This window comes from Aplidium turbinatum, chromosome 16, assembly GCF_918807975.1.
Source record: "Aplidium turbinatum chromosome 16, kaAplTurb1.1, whole genome shotgun sequence".
NCBI classification, from domain to species: Eukaryota; Metazoa; Chordata; class Ascidiacea; order Aplousobranchia; family Polyclinidae; genus Aplidium; species Aplidium turbinatum.
Window position 1 is genome coordinate 5,576,261 of NC_137487.1, and position 6,000 is coordinate 5,582,260.

Genomic DNA, 6,000 nt, shown 5'->3' on the forward strand with positions numbered 1-6,000 from the left:
CTTTTCGAATTTAGATTGATGGACGGAGGACGTTGGTTTCGAGGAAAAATTCTTTTAATATTGTTTCGTTGCAGTAAGTGATGCCTTTGGTTTTCATTGTGTATATTGATTAGTGTGTGACGTGTGTGGTGAATTGCTCTTGACTTAATTGTGTATTACAGTGTTTACACCCTTCAGTTATGTTGAGCTAGTAGAGAAGTAAGAAAATTTTACTGCGACATAATTAGTAGGACTTTGGATATCGAGCATTATTTGTTAGTTGCGGCAAGCGATCATAAAACATTTCAATCAACCGAAACTAGATCTGTAGCCTAGTCGTCCAGAACATTTACTGCTTCCAAGAAATAAAAGTTTTTATAAAATAAAACTTCATTAAATAAATCATATTCCAGTTTTAGACAACCTCTAACGTTATCCGCAGCAACCTTCAAGTGCACCTACCTCAACGCAAACTCCATCATCGTCCCACCAACTTTAAGCTCTTCCAGTAATTAATAGAATTGAATACAAAATGTTTCAATAAATATAAAATATTTGCTTTGCATTTTAAATATTAAGGATTCTTTGCATTTCATGTGCTTTTGAATAAGAAGATGCAACATTTTGAAAGCTGATGAGTGCTTTTTGGAGCAAAGTAGGCTAGTTGGTTGAATACAAAAATGAGTGTTCTTTATCTTTCAAGTTGAAGAGTTTTCAAATTGGTTTCATTTTTTTTTTTTTACAGCAATTTCATTTGTCCAAAGCTCCTCACATCATTTTCACCGCAAGTCAAAGTCTCAAACATTGAAGCACACTAATATGCCATGAAAAATGTATTTTGACGTAAACGTACGCTACGGTACTGGTAGGCTAAGTGACGAGTTAATCTAAAAAGCCTCATGCTTAGACCACAACAGTAAGTATTGATATCAAATAAAAAAACTATTTTTGTGTTTTATAATCGTAAGGGGCATAGATATTGGCAGTGGACTCAATATAACAAACATGGCATTAAGAAAAAAGTTTAAAAATTAAAAGAAAGTGTCATATTTTTAAACACAGCTTTGAAACCTAAGCGTGTCGCCATAATGTTTTTATAGTTTCGCTTGCTCATGGAGCAGTAGGCCTACGAGTGGTGTAGTAGACTTAAATTCCTCTCGAAAAGGTTTCCTCAAGGTTAAGATAACACAAGTTTTATTAAAATGGTTCCAAACTGATTCCGTCTTTGATCTTGTCATAAATCTTAGCTTCTCTAAGATAGGCTACTAAGAAAATACTAATAGTCTATCCTATAAACTTTTCTAACATACCGTACCCAAAACAATTAACATGCCGTTCCTTCTGGTAATATTTAGCGCCAGGCCAGCGAATGGGTATAAGATCCAAGTTGTATAAGATCCAAGCAAAGTTTGCTTCCCAGACAGCAAATCAGTCATTTTTTACATAGATTCAACGTCTGCATCTTATGATAGTTTAACTTAGTTTGCAACAGAAGAACGTATATCATGTTATTTAGGTATTTATTTGCTGAATCATAATAATTATTTTATGTTTAGATTGAATAGATAAATTTCCAAAGCAACTTTCTATCCAGCGCCGATGGCATCGTCGCGATGCTAAATAAAGTTGAAAAGTTAGTTTGGATGTGGGATTGCTTAATAGGGATGGTTATAGGTGCATAGATCCGAACATGGAGGAACAAGCCAGGGTGCAAGAAGCTCGATCTAGATGGGTTTGCAAATAAGGTGAGAGTTATTTCCGTTATATTTATGTTAGTTAAAACAACATCTATAAAACATCTAATAACATCTATTAAACTCAAATCTAAATTAAATTCGAATTGTTTACTATCAATCTAAACTTAAAGCATTTTCATTTTTCTGGTGGTTGCAGCCTAGCCTAACCTAGTCACCAATAGGCTACAAGTTTGATTATTCTATCGTTGATTCTATGTCAATAAACATTGATTCAATATCATCTAACACAGTGGTTCCCAAACTGGGGTCCGCGGACTAACTGGGGTCCGTACAGCAGTTAGTACAGCATAATTACTATTTTGTTGTACTAGAAAAAAAATTATTAAAAAGTTTTTAAACATTAGGTGTTATGAATCCCCTTCAAATTTAATCGTTCTTTACAATCGTAAAATTCTTTATCGATTGTCGTTGTCGTGACGTCATCTCGCGGTCGCTTTTGAATTGTCTTTTTGAGACCGACATTGTTAGAGTCAGGACGTATTTTGCTGTATCTTAACAAGAAAATGGTTGTTTAAATATTCGGTAATCTTTTTCATCAACCTCATCACTCCAATTAACTATCTTACGTTGGTTATTAGTGTTTGCATCATAGGCTTGAAGCACAATTATGCCGTATTACTGAATCTGTCAACTTTGTCAACCTGGGTTTGCAAGGAAAAGAAATAAACGCTCTTCACTCCCATGAAAAGTTGATGGCTTTTAATACGAAAATAGTGCTGTGGGGTTCCAAATTGGAAAAGAAAAACTTTGTCCCTTTTCAAGAGCTTAATCGATTTTTGTATGATAACGAACTTGAAGCAAATGATGATGTTATTGAAGTGATGAAACAGCACGTGTCCATTATCAGTGAAGAAATCTCACATTATTTTCCAAATTTAGGAATTTGACAAATTGCACCTTTTCATTTAACACCCCATTTACACCTAAGTTGGACGATTTACCTTCAGAATCGAATGAAATTCAAGAAGGGTTTATTGATATGATTAACGATGGTGGCGCAAAACTTCTTCACCGAAAAATGTGCTGCAGTGACTTTTAGATAGAAATGGGACACTGGGACAGTATTATCCAAATCTTTCCAAAATGGCTCTAAAAGTGCTCGTTCCTTTTTTAATCACCTATGAGTGTGAGGCAGCCTATTCCACTCTACTCAATATGAAAAACAAATACAGAAACGGATTGGATGTAGTACACGACATGAGAGATGTGCTATCCAAAGCCAAACCAAAAATTGATGACTTAATTGCAGCAAAACAAGTGCACCCATCCCATTAAATGCTTACCGTATTTCATAGTTTTTGCTTTTTCTTTAAATGGTGTGGTTTTTGCATTTTTCCTATAGCATTCTTTGATTTTTATAGGGCCGCAAAATATCAAAATAATTGCACAGGGTCCACCAGGAAAATTTTTTAGAAAAGTTTGGGAACCGCTGATCTAACACAACGTCTATCAAAATTCAAGCAGGTCATCAGCTTATTTATTCTCCTACATCAATAAACAAGGAAAGGAGAGCAAAGTATTCCAAGTGCGGAAACTTTACGTAATCTAATTATTTGCTTTATCTTGTCCAAAACCTGAAGATCCGTGTTTCTTGGGATTATAAAGGTGGCTTCATTGACCTCACGCACAAGGATCGGATTGATCGAGAAATGTGTCTGTTCATTTATTCGTTGTTGTTCTGTAATAAATGGTTATTATCTATTGATTGTGACGATGACCTTCTGTCAACTTGACGTTTCACGCTGCCGATAATACAACTATTTGTCTGAAAGTAATCTCAGAAAATCAAAGGAGCCTACATTTTTGAAGGAGCAACGAGTGGAAAGTATAAGATTGTAAATGGAGGGTGCATACTGCATAGCCGTATGAAGCCAAAACATTTTAGGGAGAGTACAATAAAATATTGCGCATATTTATTGAAATTACCTAAATATACATCGAAACAGCCATCAACAGGGGCGTCGGAACGATTTTTGACTGGGAGGGGGGGGGGCAGGATTATTAAAAAGGGCACTTTTTTTAAAGTTTTAAGAAAAGATGTAGGGATGATGCTGGGCAGTTCGTTAATCGTTTTCCCCCTATTAGCCATATAAATCGAAATGTGAGACAGATGAAGATAATAAAGCTTTGGTAGAGAGTTTGCTTTGTTGAACCATAGATGAAGATACATGAATGAAATATATTGAAATAGCTTGAACAAGAAGAAACGAAAGATAAATGTCACGTTCATAGCGTCACAATCTGCTGCAAAGTATAAAAAGTGTTCGCGGGATAATTTGTATAGGCTACGCTACTGTATATGGAAAAATATCAAACCAATCCAAAGAAGGCCTACATTTTACGCGCGTCGGTTGCTCGAATGAATTCATTTGCAACAGCTTCTACGTCAATGGTGTACATCACCTGTTTGTGAATAGTCGTAAACATTCGGTTGTTTAAACTTTTGTCTGTCATTGTGGTACGAAGCCACATTTGTACTCGCCTCCTGGGGTTAAAACTGCGTTCAGCATTCACCTTTCCTAATTTGACGCTATATCATAACGGCTTACTTACTGCTTAGGCCTACTTACTTCCTTCTAAACAATTTTAACTTCCAGGTTCTCACACTCTTTGCTATTTTAAGACTTTTATAGGCTACCATTCCTTAACTTTCCTACAACTCTGTATCACTTAGATCTTTTTTCTAACGAAATCCAAGACCACGACGCACATTTTCTTTTCTCATAAGTCTGCAATGAACAATATCCCGACCATAAGCCCTACCTTTGGTCCTATGGAATGCAAAACGGTCGTTAGTGGTGCCTCGAATCATTGGCGTTTGATTTTCACAGCAGCTGGTGGTAACATCAAACATAGTTGTGACAAAACTGTCTTTGAAGAAGCATAGGAGTGGTAGAATTTCAATAAATTATGTATGTGACCTACACAATAACTCATTATCGAGTAATGATACAAGAACTACATACCGGTATATAAAGAACAATAGCACGAAAGTCGAAAGGGCATCATGTAACCTACTGTGATACAGAATTTTGTGTGTGAATATTATTTTGAGGCAAAAATGAAAGATTGTAATTAAGCTAAAAGCGAATAGCAGAAGTTGTTATATTGAAAAATGTGTAGTAGCTCACATGACCCTAAAAGGGCACCATTGCCTCCCTTGCCCCATCCAGAAAAATTTTGAGGGCAGGGGGGGGGGCAATCGCCCCCCCTGCCCCCCCCCCCCCCGCTTCCGGCGCCCCTAGCCATCAACTCAGCATAAAAACATTTTTATCATCAAGGCCGTTAAGAGAATATTGTAGGCCCTGTAACCAATGAAATCCTTGAGTCCAAATCAAGACATTTATAAGAAAAACGCACTGTATCAAAAAAATATGTTGTGGTTTTTTCGTGTTTCAAGGCCCCTAAAAGAATCACAGATCCAAAAAGTATCCCCTGTCAACACTACTGTATATCATTATTGCAAATAGGGCCACCATGCAACTGGCTACCGCGTGCTCTGGCTAACAGAAGCTTTGCACTTTACATTCACTTTGTCCTTTATGTGGTATGGGCTGTAAAGACCTTTGAATAAAGCCTTTTTTTAAATGCAAAAGAATAACTCTGGTTACTTTAAAGAAGTATTTCTTTAAAGAGATGAAATAGCAACAGTCACTAATTTACTGCAATTCTTAAGCCAGTGCGTGAGAAGCTGAAAGCAAAAGTTGGCAATATCAATTTCTTTTAACCAGGTTGCTTGCTAGTAATTTTTTTGCAACCTCATTGATCAAAAACTGCAAATTTTTAAGTAACATAAAATGTGATCTTAATCTTTAAGGTCACCAACACTGTTGATCTTGCCCATCTCTGTGTGGTCTACAGTGTTGTTCAAATGTCATATCGTTTTTGGCAAATTTATCGATTGCATCCTCTCTTTAGACCTACTTGTAGTCCAGTCGAGTGGCCTACTTGTCTATGACTGTGAATTACGATTAAAAATTACTATTTGCTTTAGTCTTCTTCTTCTCTCGTGTTGTCGCTATATGTCACGGCATCCGTTGGTTAGCCACTGCCTGGTGTCGTCATTGATAGAAACTAGGCCTTCCATGCCATGAGGTGGTCTGTATAGCCGGCAATCCTTGATAATGTGGGCTGCTGTCTGCATTTCACCACACTCACAAGCAGCACTCTCTGTCAAGCCCCAGCGCAACATGACTGCGCCATAGCGTCCAACACCATCAGTGAGCAAACGGTTACGCCTTGATGAGGCAAGTCTAGAGAGGCC